The sequence below is a fragment of the Hemibagrus wyckioides genome, linkage group LG04 (genome assembly GCF_019097595.1).
Source record: "Hemibagrus wyckioides isolate EC202008001 linkage group LG04, SWU_Hwy_1.0, whole genome shotgun sequence".
Taxonomy (NCBI): domain Eukaryota; kingdom Metazoa; phylum Chordata; class Actinopteri; order Siluriformes; family Bagridae; genus Hemibagrus; species Hemibagrus wyckioides.
In genome coordinates, this window is record NC_080713.1 from 4,890,905 (window position 1) to 4,906,198 (window position 15,294).

The 15,294-nt window shown below is 38.0% G+C and overlaps 1 protein-coding gene across 1 annotated transcript in view; it reads left to right on the forward strand.

Moving 5' to 3' along the window:
- The first annotated feature begins 10,358 nt into the window (after positions 1-10,358).
- Positions 10,359-15,294, forward strand: part of LOC131351736 (keratin-associated protein 5-1-like) — a 16,588-nt gene continuing 11,652 nt past the window's right edge. The window contains exon 1 of the mRNA XM_058387247.1: positions 10,359-10,444. The gene's annotated coding sequence lies outside the window, so the exon portion shown is untranslated. The remainder of the gene's footprint in view (positions 10,445-15,294) is intronic.

Sequence of the window (15,294 nt, forward strand, 5' to 3'; positions counted from 1 at the left end):
CATGGGAGTTCAAATAGTACATATTTCATCAGCAGCAGCAGTTTGCATAAAAACAACTAACATCACAAATTCTGTTATAATGAACCCTAAGGAATATTATTCTGTAGTAATATGAATTCTACAGCAGATACAGATGCAGCTATTAGAGTGAGGGTTTAAATCTGGACAACACAATACTGGATTTTGATTTGCCACAAATCTGATATAAACTGAATTTTGAGGAATAACAGTATACACTTAAGATAGCAGATGACCCAATGTTCCTTTACACTTATAAGGCTGAAAAAATGCCTGGAATATCTCTCGCCTCTTTCTTGTGTGTTAGACTGTTGAATGGTATTTGCTTTGCGTGAAGGAACTTTCTGCTGATGGACTCAAAGCCCATTTCACTGATCCAAAGAAGTGCGCTCGTCTGTGATTGGTATTGGAAAAGCATTTGTCATAGCAAAGCCACACAAAAAGGGCTTTAAATATAAGGCAATCGCCTTGCCAGGCCTAGACTTGAATGCTATGTGTATGTGTTTGGACTCTGAAATGGTGCGGCTGCTGGATTATAATGGTAATCAGAGATGAGGCCAAAACAAAGTCAGCCCTGAAAGTGTGGCTTTCTCGCACAGATATTGACAAGGCTTTCTCACACTGGATAAAAGCTATAATTTAAAACTCATCTGAGGTTCAGCTCTCATTATTTGATCCATATGCTCATTTCCCAGCTTGTCAGTGAGGCGCTGGGTGCTGAATGAAATCATTGTGTATGTGTGTGTGTGTGTGTGTGTTCACAAAGAAAGCTGTCCTCTAAGAACTGGACTTATTCTAGTCCATCTCCAAGCTTTGCTCATGAAAAAAAAAATATATGATGCCTTTAGTTTTTCTTTTTTTTTTTTTTTTACCATGGGAGATGATAAAGCTGTTGATTTCCTTTGCTATAGCACAGCACCATATATCTTCCCCAGCCTTGGAAATAGATCTTCACAATACTGTAGGACACAGAAGGTATGAGTGGGCGTGTTCTTCCATTTTGAACCTCCACTATAATAAGACCTTGTCATGGCAAAAGCTTCTGCTGCCAGAGTGCCTCCTCAAATAAGCACCTATTGTGAAGTTGCGGCAGAAAGGAGTGCTGAGACAGCCATCATTGGCGGCAGAGAGAAAAATGGGGGTGGTGGAAGGAGTGAGAGAGAGAGAGAAAGAGAGAGAGAAAAAGAAGAGAGAGTGGGAAAGAAGATAACAGAAGTGTAGGGAAAATTGCAGAGTGATTTGCAGTGTTAGACATTTGAGCATCGCCTCCACAACACACTGTTCTTTCTATTGTCCTCCACCACAGTAAGGAATCATTCTCTTTCTTTTTCCTTCTGTCTTCTGTACTCACATTCCCCTCCTCTCTCTGTCTCTTTCTCTGCCTGCCAGTTCATCAAAGCAGCAGGCCCTGTGATTCAGAACATGCTAAGCTTGAGCGAATAATTGATCAAAGTGAAAATGAAAACAATTGGCTTTGTGCTGCGGCAAGAAATGAAAGAGCCTCGGGGCAGTCAATCTGAGCATGTGGAGTTATGTACCATGACCAACTCATTCCAGTTTGGGTGCATATAGTATATTTGAACCTGCATTAAAAGTCAGACGTTACCAAGAATAACAAATGGATTCTGCTAAAATAAAATAAAATAAAATAAAAAAAGTACTGAGATTTATCATTAAGCATTACGAATCAAAATACATCATTTTTGTCTTAAATCTTGCTTTTGCATCAGCATTTTATCAGCATTTTCCAGCACTGTGGCTCATTACACCAGATATTACTGTTTCGTGACAATTTCTAAACTGTTCTATATGTTTTTTAAACTTAACTAAACTGATAATATTTCAATCCATGTGCAGTTCATGAAACATCACTTCTCTTATACAGCATTTAAGTGCATTAAACCTCAAACCAGCTTACCTGTCTGAATACTACCTGAATTGTTATTGGAACAATACGGATAATATCAAAGGTATGAGGGAACATGATTCTGAGAGAAAGAGAGAGAGAGAAAGAGAGAATTTTAACCAAACCTTTGCTTAAAATTTGCAAAAGCATCTAAAATTACACCAATTTACCTGCTTCCCATTCAGGTTGTATTGCTGGGATTACACTCTGAATATGACTACTATTGTGTTGTAATTCTCCAACCTAGTATGTTAACTCCAAAGATCTTAAAACCCTTAAGAAAACATGGATCTTACATTTTTTAACAGAAAATAAGCATTTGCTTCCTTACTTATTGTATGGCTTAGAGACACAGAGTTACGAAGGCAGTTGTAGTGACCTTCTGACACAGTTGTAGTGACCTTCTAACACAGTAAAACGATAAGGCAGTCTCAAATGTGTCGTAACCACTTTATGACAGACGTGTGCAATATTGGTCTATTATAAACAGATGAATTCTGTTTTCCTTGGCCTCATTTGCCCTTTTGTAAATATTCTATACCTTTAAAATTATGTAAGGTGCATCATTAATAAATTACTGCATATTTAGCTTCAAGAAGGAAGGTTAAAAGATTTTAACACATTATTCACCTTCCCCGGATACAGACTTTTACAGTTTTGTGCATCCCTGCAGTCTATTGTGATCCAACCTGTACATTCCATCTATACAGTAATCTGGACATGACGAAATATCGCATGTTAATGATGAATATTCTCAAGCAGTACTGTATTCAGATTATGAATGGCAGATGCCTGATGTACAATATATATTCGTTTCTATTTCAAATACCTGTGTCCAAATAATGGCTGTATAGCCTCTTATTTTCTTCTAGTACTATTTACTAGGGATGTATTGATACCCACACTGACAAAAGTATGACAATTGATCCAATATCATGCTCTTTTACTCGTGTGCTTATGTACGTGATACTGTGTGATGTAAGCCCAGCGTATGTCGGTGCACTACAGGAACAGATGTCAGGAAATGACACCAGTCTGGAGGCATTACGTGATTAATGATCAATGATAAAAAACAGACTGCGAAATTGTTCTTTGTGTGAAAATGTCAAGAAGAGAAACTATTCGACAGTACAATTTAAGTAACCTGCAAAAAGCATCTTTATGGGATGGTGTATTTAATGTAGAACAGAAGGAGCGCTGACCTGAGCGCACAGAGCAGCTGTCATTAAGCTCAAGTGAGTGTGCAGAGAGCTAATTATGTGTAAGAGCAATTCAGTTCAGTGAGGACTGAGACACATACGATGTCTCGCGGACAAACCGCAGTTCGCAGCACATCGCACTCGCTTTTAATTGCTAATGCTCTGTCTGCTCATGTTCTCACAGTATAGGTCAAATTGAAAGACTTAAATATAAACCTCGGCACCTGAAGCTAACTGCTAGCTGCATACAACACAAACGGAGCTAAATAACATGTTTCATGGCCATCCTGATTGATTAATGCTAAGTAGGTTACTCATTTCGGGAGCAGTATTAGCTTTAGCATTGCTGAGTACCAGGAAAATTTACTCGTAGTCATATTCAAAAATGATCCGAATGCATCCGTAGTGTTTACATTCGTTTGTTTCCTCTTGTGTTCCTCTTCACGCACTGATGCCACTTTTCCATGCTATGAAAGGCCACATTAGTGCCTAATAATCTCAGTCATTAACATGCAAAGCTGGTTTCTAACCAAGCACAGGAACGAACACACAGACAGCTCTGAATGCCACACCCTTTATTCTTCATCTTGTCGGTCTACGGATGGCTGAGTCTCTCTCTTTCTCTCTCTCTCTCTCTCTTTCTCTATCGCTCTCTCGGTCTGTTCTACTGGCCATGCTTTAATTACTTCATATTCTCTCGCACTAATGGAAACCATGATGAAACTGATTAGACCGCAGCCAGGCCTGAATAGAGTCTCAAATAGAGAGGGGGTACAGAAAGGAGATGAGGAGAGATAGAGAGAGAACAAGGGGGGTGAAAACACATTAGCTCTTCTGAAATTTGTTTAAGCTTTAGTAGGTATTCCTTCTCTTTCACTTTCATACCTTTGGAATGAAACGTAGACGTGCCTCTGCACATTCAGTACCGTATAAAAGCTACGACAAAACAGACCGAGAAGGTGAAATAAAAGATGAAATGGAGAAGGGCAGCGAGAAGGATGGCGGAGGTTCTTTAATTCTCTCAGCACGTTGCTGCCGTTGGGGCAAAGGGAGACGATTAGCTGTGATGCAGCCAGCAGTGTGACGGGAGGGCGAGGGGCCGCCGGGGCGAGGGGCAGCAGAAGAGAGATGAGAAAAGAGAGAAACATTATCTTCTGTGTTGCTCGAAGGGACATTCATTTTGACACCACACATATACAGCAATACTAAACACAGAAACACACAGAAACACGGACACAGCCAAACACACACACACAACTTTATACATTAACTGAACAACACACTAGCATTCATGTTCAATTCATTTTTCAAATCATACCCTACTTCTTATATTGTGTATGAATGGGAATATGTATGTATTGGGAATATACTTTAATACACATTATCAACATCAACATCATCATCATCATCATCATCACCGTGAATATATATATAGTTTACTGCCTTTTAAATTCATTCATATCAAGTTCTAATGCATTCAGAAGATAAAAAATTGTTTTACTTACTTATGATAATGCACAGTAATTTACACCTATCTTTTCATGTTATACATTATGCATTAACAATTATGCATCATTATGCATTGTAATGCATTATATCATCAATACAAAACCCCCCAAATGCTTTAATGTTGTCTTACAGCTGATTTGGCAATATAGAGAGTTGCTTATAATATAGTTTACAAATGCGTCATAAACTCTTATGCTGTGTGATGCATTTACAGTATTCATTCATCCCTCCATCCGTCCGTCCCTCCATCCGTCTGTCCGTCCGTCCATCCCTCCATCTACCCATACATCCCTCCATCCATCCGTCCCTCCATCCATCCATCCATTCCTCTATCCATCCCTCCGTCCATCCGTCCATCTGTCCATCCGTCCATCCCTCCATCCATCCATCCAAACATTCATCTGTCCATCTGTCCATCCATTCATCTGTCCATCCATACATCCATCCATCTGTCCTGTCCATCCATCCATCCATCCATCCCTCTATCCGTCCATCCATCCAACCATCTATCCATCCGTCTGTCCATCCATCAACCCATCCATCCGTCCCTCTGTCTGTCCACCCATCCATTCATCCATCCGTCCATCCATCCATCCATCCATCCATCCATCCGTCCCTCTGTCTGTCCACCCATCCATTCATCCATCCATCCATCCATCCATCCATCCATCCATCTGTATATTTGTTAGTTCATTCATTCATTCATTCATTCATTCATTCATTCATTCATTCACTCTTTAGTTGCATCATCTGTAGTCTCTTGGATCGAAATAAATCAAAATAAATAATGTGTTGACGTTGAATTACAGCTGAATTTCTTCGGTTTTGTCAATTTAGTGTAATACAGTTTACAAATACATTATTGTCATAAACTCTCATGCCATTCATACATAATTATTGCAACATGTATAATGGTTTATGACTGTGTTATAACATGGTACTCCTTGGTCTGTTTTTTTGCATGTCCCAACTTATTAGGAAGTCAGGGTGTAGAGTCATTCATGATCAGCCAAGTTCCACAGAGCCAGTGTTAGGATTTGAACTTACAGACAATCAGTAGCCCAGAAGCTTAACCACTTAACTCACTATTTTTTTTATACCAATATTAAATTCTCATAACACATCTGTCATAAGGTAATTGACACTTTTCACACTGCCTTATTATTGTATTGCATTAAAAGGTCACAACAACTTATTATTAACTTACTAAGTCATATATACTACCAGTCAAAAGTTTGGACACACCTTTTAATTCAGTGTTTTTTGTTTAGGGATTTATTTTCTACATTCTAGAACAATACTGGAGATTTCAAAACTATAAAATAACACAGATGGACTTCAGTAATCCATATGTAATGACAACAAACAACAGTCAGTTGTTATTTTAAGACACGAAGGTCAGGTGTTCTGGAATAGTTCTTGCAAGAACAGTATTGTCAAGTGCATTTGCAAAACCCATCAAGCACCATGATGAAACTGGCTCACATGAAGACCATCCCAGTAAAGCAAGACCAAAACTGACCTCTGCTGCAGAGGAGAAGTTCATTTAGAGTGACCAGCCTCAGAAATCACCAATTAACAGCACCTCAGATTAGAGGCGTTATGAAGGCTTTACAGAGCATCAGTAGCAGACATATCTCAATATCAACTGTTCAAAGGACATTATTGTGGATTTCGGCCGCCTTCAGCATTGTTTTACAATGTAGAAAGAAATAGAAAGACCATGGAATTAGATGTGTCCAAACTTTTGACTTGTAGTGTAATTCAAGTAAGTTTTATTTATAAAGCACATTTAAAACAATGTCGGTTGACCACAGTGATGATATATTGAAATATACTATATGCTGGTCATTATGAGATTATTTGACATGAGTTTGCAATGTAAGATTAATTCGTAAATTAAAATAAATTAAAAAAAAACCCCACAAAAGACATTTTACATGGGGATAAGAGATGCTCCACTGTATCTCCTGAATATAACACTGAATAGAAACATTGACGTGAAACCCAAAGTATAACACTGTTACAAGACTGTTCATTACACTGTAATAACAAGGTTATATATACTTACCCTTATATACAAACTCCTTAAGAGTTAAAAAACAAAACATTTAATTTAATGTAATTATTTATTAAACTTTTATGACTATTCATGACACTCCAATGACAATGAGTGATATTTATTTAATCTTAACCCTTAAATAAAGCTTAATTGCTTATATGATACAGTTAAATGAAGGTTGAAATGAAAATTATGTCATTTGCTAACAGTAACTGAGAAAGATCAATATATGAAAAGCAAAGTATTGTCTTAAATATGAAGAGCTTAAATAACGTTAGAAACACTGCACGTAAATAGGAAGAGACATAAGCACGGAAAGCAAGTTATAAACTAATAAAGGCAAAATAATCTTTATGAACGTAGCAGTATTATCGCAGAAGCCTTGAAAAATGTTTATAAAGGTGTATGTCATGGGCCATGTGGCTTTGAACTTGATGGTAAAAGTAGTGTTTGCGACGCTTTTTGGGAGAAAAGACACCTTTCTTTCAGAACCAGCATTAACTTCTTCAGCAATTTGAGCAACAGTAGCTCGTCTGTTGGATCGGATCACACGGGCCAGCCTTCTCTCCCCACGTGCATCAATGAGCCTTGACCATCCACGACCCTGTCACCGCTTCACCACTGTTCCTTCCTTGGACCACTTTTGACAGATACTGACCACTGCAGATCGGGAACAACCCAAAAGAGCTGTAGTTTTGGAGATGCTCTGATCCAGTGGTCTAGCCATCACAAGTTAGCCCTTGTCAAACTCGCTCAAATCCTTACGCTTGCCCATTTTTCCTGCTTCTAACATCAACTTTGAGAACAAAATGTTCACTTGCTGCCTAATATATCCCACCCACTAACAGGTGCCATGATGAGGAGATCATCAGTGTTATTCATTGTCAGTGGTCATAATGTTATGGCTGATCGGTATATATATTTATATCTGTGTATATACTGTATATTTCTTTTCTTTTCTTTAAACAGGTCCAGCTTGTGCACATTCATTTCCCTTTATGACAGGAAGAGACAAAACCACAATAAAGCAAATGTCATAAACCCATAATGGCTGTTCTAGCACATTGGCTCCATGTTGCACCCTCACTGAGCATGTGGAAGAGATTAATTGATGGTAGTGCAAAGTGTTCTAATAACCATAATAAATAACGGTTAAGAGACACGTCAGCAGATGCAAGCACATTCACCGCTCCGTCTGACATCTCAATTAGGGTCCAAATGGCGAATTGGATCACTCAAATCCATCAACTGGCACATCGCGAAGACTGTTGAGCACACAGTGATACTTCCAGCACATTTCCAATCCATCTTTAATGAATGTCAATCACTGTTATATACATTCAAAACAGTGCACACGTGTGGCTATGCTATTTCAAATCTTTCGGATAACTGCACCTTATTAAGAGCTCTTCGGTCTTATTTTATATACGTTATCCATCTTGTTTTAATACTAGGCCACATTTAATACATACTGTACATATTTCCGCTATAGAGACAGTGGAGAGGTACAGTAGGCTTTTTTGCGGTGCTGTGTTATATTCTGAAAATGCTCTGTGAATCAAAACTGCAGGCAAGCGCACAGATTCACTTTCCGAATGGCTAGCTCCAGTCATTTTTGTATTATACAGCATCCAGTATTTCACTAATCTCTGTGGTTTTGACGTGTTTGGTGTATTCATGGCATTTTTTTCCCCCTCTCTATAGCATGCGTCTTGCCAGACCCCATCCAAATAAGCTGGTAATCAATGCAAATTATCCCAGGCATAGAAAAAGCACATGAAGCGGAAACGTTCCTGTCCAATCCTGTCAGGTCTGTTTAACGAAATAACTGACTCACATATACAGGGATATGTAAATTTTTAAAACTACACGCAGAGCTCAATAAACCGACAGTAAAATGAAACAGGTGCACGGGTGGTTGTTTCTAAACACTTCTCTTTTTTTCCACACTTTCCTGGCATTGGAATCAGTCGCTCATTTTTATTCCAGGTCATTTTTTGACATACAAACATGCATGTACCGCATCAAATATAAATGCATTATTTAGAATGAAGAGAGAATTTGTTCTGAGGTATCTGGTTGAGACAGGAAGTGTGCATCGGGACTAGGAAAATTTTGTGTCTTTTCTACTTCCTACTTTTCCTACTTTTCTACTTTGATATGTGTGAGCAATCAGACATGAAGCTCAAGTGAGAAATGAAGACCAAATTTATTATAAAAAACGTGAGGTGCTGCATTATGGATTGATTGATTGATCCATCCATCCATCCATCCATCCACCCACTCATGCATCCATCCACCCATCCATCCACCCACTCATCCGCCCAACAAACCAACCTACCCATCCATCCATCCGACCATCTAACTACCTACCCATCCATCCATCCATCTACCCACCCTTCCATCCATCCATCCATCCATCTACCCACCCATCCACTCGCCCATCCATGCATCTGCCCACTCACCCTCCCATCCATCCATCCATCCACCCATCCATCCACCCACTCATCCGCCCAACAAACCAACCTACCCATCCATCCATCCGACCATCTAACTACCTACCCATCCATCCATCCATCTACCCACCCTTCCATCCATCCATCCATCCATCCATCCATCTACCCACCCATCCACTCGCCCATCCACTCACCCTCCCATCCATCCATCCATCCATCCATCCATCCACCCACTCACCCTCCCATCCATCCATCCATCCACCCACCCATCCATCCATCCCACCAAATTCAAATTCAAATTCAAATTTTATTTGTCACATACGAAATCATACACAGTACGACATGTAGTGAAATGCTTTTTACGACTGTCTTACATAAAAGAGGAAAGAGTAAAAAAGAAAATGTGTGAACTTGAAAATCAAGTGTCAGATATGCATATGCAAATATATGTCTATGTATGTATATATAACAAATATAAAAATAAATAAATAAATATATATATATATATATATATATATATATATATATATATATATATATATATATAAATGTATATATATAGTACAATATAGTATATGTATAGTATATGTGAAAACAATATAAATAAATATATGTGTAGACTATAATGTACAGAAGATACAGTATATGAATATATGTAGATAAAATGGTCAACATTGAAATGGTGTTGCAAAAGAATATAGTATGTACAGTGTGCACATGTAAGATAAATATATAAATATATTGTAGATGTGTATATAAGGCAAAATATAGTGTCCAGTTTAACAGGGAGTAAAGTGTCAGTGCAGTGCGCACAAAAAGATGTACAGAGAACCAGTGGTGTAATGTAACGAAGTCAAATTACTTCATTACAGTACTTAAATATTTTTTGAGAGTTTTTGTACTTTACTTGAGTTTTTATTTTTCTGTCAGCTTTTACTTTTACTTCACTACATTTTTGAAACAAATTCTATATTTTTTCTCCGATACATTTTCTTTTCAGCATTTTCGTTACTAACTACAAAAAAACCCTGCATCCTAATTTGATGATTTTAGTCTTGGCATGTCTGATACAAGCAGGTCAAGACAGCATAGCTGCAGCATGGCAGCTAGCAGTAGTGACGCTGCCCCAGCACCCACTTCCACGCCTCCGCTATCAAATAACTTAGAGGAGGACCACCCATGGTTTTCCTTTCTTGGCATGAAGGATTCTTCATACTGAATGAAGTGCCTCTTATGTGTGCTGAAAGAAACCGAAATACTGGCATTCAAAAACTTACTGAAGAAACACATTGAGGTAAGTTAAGACAGATTTAGTTTAGCCAAAACAGTTTTAACTTATAAGTTACGTGGTACTGTATTTAGTACTTATTAGCTAATGTGTCTGCCTAGTCATGCTGTATAGGTTGGCTGATGTAACGTTAACGTTAGCTAACATTGTCTTTAGCTATATCTGTTATATTACCGTTACACAAAGCCATCACTTGTTATTTGGCTAGAGTGGTATTGTAACATGGTTGTGGTTTCTGTTTTTCTGTCGCGGACAGAACAAACCATTGTCGATGCAATTGTATAATTTAGCTTTTCTCTAAGATATCTTTCAGTAAAATTTTAAATAAGGTTAAGTTACATGAATCATCTGCTCATCTTGCCCTAACACAAGGTGGGTAATGTTTTGATTTGAACATAATGATATTGATATTTCCGAGGTAGAATGTACATACATAGTAACTTTACACACATTTAGGATGACGAGTAAAAAATCTGAATTGACTAGTATAAGAGACTTGTATGGATATTGTTGATCTCAGTGAAGGAAATCGTGAACATGAGTTACACAACTTAATGCACTGAAAATGGAGAAGTTTATCCGTCCGTCCTTCTGTCCGTCCGTCCGTCCATCCTTCCATTCAGTTACTTATTCCTTGATCCATCCATCCATCCTTCTGCCCATCCATCCTTCCAACTTTTTATTCAATTACTTATTCCTTCATCCATCCATCCATCCACTCACCATTCTATCCACCCACCCATCCATCCATTCATTCATTCATTCATTCATTCATTCATTCATTCATTCATTCATTCATTCATTCATCTTTAGTTAAAATTTTACTATTAATCTCTTCAGAATTGTTGGAAATGGATCTAACAAAATATGTTAGAAAAGGCAGGTAGAAAAATAAGCAGTCTCTCTAGGTGAGACCGATTTTGTGAGATAGAACTGAGGAACATTCATTAAACAGTTCTTCTGAGCAAAAAAAGAGAATACATTTAAAAAATATATCAAGGAATTGTAATGTTTACATCTATCTATCATATGAATGACCATTTCAGCAGCAGGTCAGACAGGGGCTGGCCTGGAGAATGTGCCATGTTACTGTGTGTGTGTGTGTGTGTGAGTATATCAAACACATGTGTACCATCAACAACATATCTACAATCCTACAATCCATTTCTAATTCAAAATTTACATTAAATCTAAATCTAAATTTTTAGTCCAAGAGGTAATTGTTTCTGCACAACTATCTGTTAATGTTAGACCTTACACAACACACAGTCATTACAAATAATAAGCTCCGTCTGTCTCAGCACTGACCTAGTTGTTTAATTTCCAGCCAATTAGTTACATCTCAGCATCTGTCCTTGTGATGCGCTTTAGGGTTTATATTTATATTCTCCATTTCGACTTATTGTCTCAGTCTTTGGACATTTCTTTGGACATATATAAATAAATAAAACACATAGAGCTGAAGTGTCAAAATAAAATGTGTTATTCTCCAAAGTGGCAGAAGCAGATCTGAGAGAGGATCTTTATTATTATTATTATTATTATTATTATTATTATTATTATTATTATTATTATTATTATTATTATTCAGGTGCCTGCTGCCATCATGAGGAAGATGGATTATTAAATATGGATTAGTAATGATCTGTTAACAAACTTGCATGTACTGTATTAAAGCAGTTTTCAACCTAATCTCTATCCACTTTTTGTGCGTGTGACCAAACCAGACTTTCCTTTCTGTCTCTGTAGTTATAGCACATGCATATTACTATAGATTAAAGACAAAGTTGAAAATGCAGAAATATATTTTAAAGCTGAAATTCTTTGATACCAGTAATGATTGTGAAGAGACCATACAGACATTCTGATGAAAAGTGTGAGAAAAATGCTTTGTACGCTACTGACATCTGCTGATCAAATGAGTGCAGATTCAGCAGAAAAACCTGAAACAAAACCAAACAAAGAAAGGCATTAAGACTCTCACATACTGTATCAGTATAGATTGTATCTGGTTAATGGAATCAATTTCAGTTGTTTTGCATATAAACATTGTGAAGGTTGTACATATTCCGGTTATGTCTAATCAGTAGTCTGCTGAGATACTACAGTACTTCCCACTGTTTACAGCATCTGGTTATACAATAGTCAATGATATATAACTGAGCAGCTGAGGGTTAAGGGCCTTGCTCAAGGGCCCAGCAGTGGCATCTTGGTGGTCCTGGGATTTAAACCCACAATCATCCATTTAGCAGCGTATATAAGAAACATATAAGCACTGTAAGTAATATATATATATATATATATATATATATATATATATATATATATATATATATATATATATATATATTTATGGCTCTAAATTGCTCATAGTGTGTGATTGTGTGTGTGCTCCCTGTGATGGGTTGGCACTCGGTCCAGGGTGTATCCTGCCTTGATGCCTGATGACGCCCAGGATACGGAAGTCACCAAGACGTGTTGATGAATTGAAACACTGGGTCAGCACTCAGTCACCCAAACAATGACATTTTTGGTTTCTACATCATGGAGTGATGTCACCAAGAGGATGGATTCCCCTTTTTAGTCGGGTTCCTCTCTAGGTTTTCTCACCTCTGGCTTGCTCAATAGGGACACTCTTTGAAATTTTCTCAGATGAACAGGGAGTATTTACACCGATCAGGCATAACATTCTGTGCAGTGAGAGGTGAAGTGAATAAGACTGACGATCTCCTCATCATGGCACCTGTTAGTGGGTGGGATATATTAGGCAGCAAGTCAACATTTTGTCCTCAAAGTTGATGTTAGAAGCAGGAAAAATGGACAAGTGTAAGGATTTGAGTGAGTTTGACGAAGGGCCAAATTGTGATGGCTAGACCACTGGATCAGAGCATCTCCAAAACTGCAGCTCTTGTGGGGTGTTCCCGGTCTGCAGTGGTCAGTATCTATCAAAAGAAGGAACAGTGGTGAACCGGCAACAGGGTCATAGGCAGCTAAAGTTCATTGATGCATGTGGGGAGCGAAGGCTGACCCGTGTGATCCGATCCAACAGACGAGCTACTGTTGCTCAGATTGCTGAAGAAGTTAATGCTGGTTCTGATAGAAAGGTGTCAGAATACACAGTGCAGGACGGGTCAGGCCTGTTTTGTCAGCAAAAGGGGGACCAACACAATATTAGGCAGGTGGTCATAATGTCATGTCTGATCGGTGTATACAGTAGAAAGGTCTAATATTTAATCTTATCTCTAGGTAACGAAAAATCATCAGCAGACACGGACGTGGTTGTTGACGTGTCCACTGGCGTTTTGACGAGTTTATTATGAAAATGGTTATCTAAATTACAGAACAAGAAACTTTTAGCGAGTGTCCATCCATGTGTTCGGCACATGCTCATCAAAACAAGACAGGCAGAAATTTTAGGACAAGGTCATGGTCATAAGAAGAGGTCATGAACAAATAGTATCACACAGTCAGCCCAGAGCAGAGCTTGTTCAGAGTATATCAATTGAATTTAATCTTACACTAAATAGCCAAAGGTTTGTGGTCAACTGACTATCACACCCTATACATGGATCTGTTTCCACAATGTTAGAAGCAGACATGATGTCTTTGTATACTGTAAGGAGCCTAAACACCACCAGCAACCAGCCATAACAGTAAGCATTCATGTCAAATGAATACACTTGGTAAAATGGCCCTATGAATATAATGTGGCAAATGTATTCCATCCTACTTTCCTGACACTTCATCAGCAGAGTGTGAATGAGAACCCAACATAAAATGCAATAGGGGGTAATAATAAACATGAACGAGATGCATTACTTTCTCGATCAGTACTTTTTCGAAATGCCTGTGCAGGAAAAAATAGCAGTAAATATTAAATATTAAGTGAAGTCGGTTGGTTGGACGGCAATAAACGGCAAGCTCAGCTTTACTACAGACTGTGTTATTGGTGTTAATGGTATTATTTGGAAGGGATGTACCATGACTTGACTAACTATAGCAGTCAGGAATAGTGGGACCAACATTACAGTGCTACCCCAAGAAATGCGTGCTTCATAATGTCCACAAGGGGGCGACTGTGGACCAGAAATAAAGACGAGTATACAGAACTGTGAATTTCGAAGTTCCACCATTCATTATGACAAACCTCTTTTCTTACACTGCTGAGTAAGGATAATCTCATTACTAATCAGCAGTGTAAAATTAAAGCCCTTGATTATTACTAAAATTAAGATTTTTAAGAGTGCTTTATTATATACATGCACAAGAAAATACAAATGAAGAAATGAAGCGAAAACACTAGCCTCCAACTCCACCACTAACCTTAACCCTCAAATCTTTCCAAACAGCTTGTGTCATGAGGATTTTGTTCTTTCCAAGGCCATTAGTGCTGAATTGTTGTGGGTTTGTGTTGGCAGGCTGTCATTACGCCTGTAGTGAGAGCCTGCGAAAGTGACAGTCTTGGGAACTGTAGGCTTTCATTTGCACTGACTGGACTACAGGCCTGTCCACATGTGTGTGTTGTAATCGAGCTCCAGAGTGAGGGAATGTTCCGGTAATGACCAGTTTGTTGGCTCTTGGTGTGTAATAGCAGTCATTAGCAAGCAAAAGATAAAGATGGAGTAAATGATGGGTAGAAAGGTTGAGAGTGTTTCTGAGTGTGTGTGTGTGGTTTTGGATAATAATATGGGAAAGCGATGCTTTAATTTTCATTATATGCTTACATTCACAGGATATTATAGTATTAGCTATAGTTATATTATAAATATTGAAAATAATTTTCAAAAAAATTCTATTACAAAGAATAAACTGTTAAAAATATTTAGATTTGTTTTATCCCTAATTTCATCAGATTT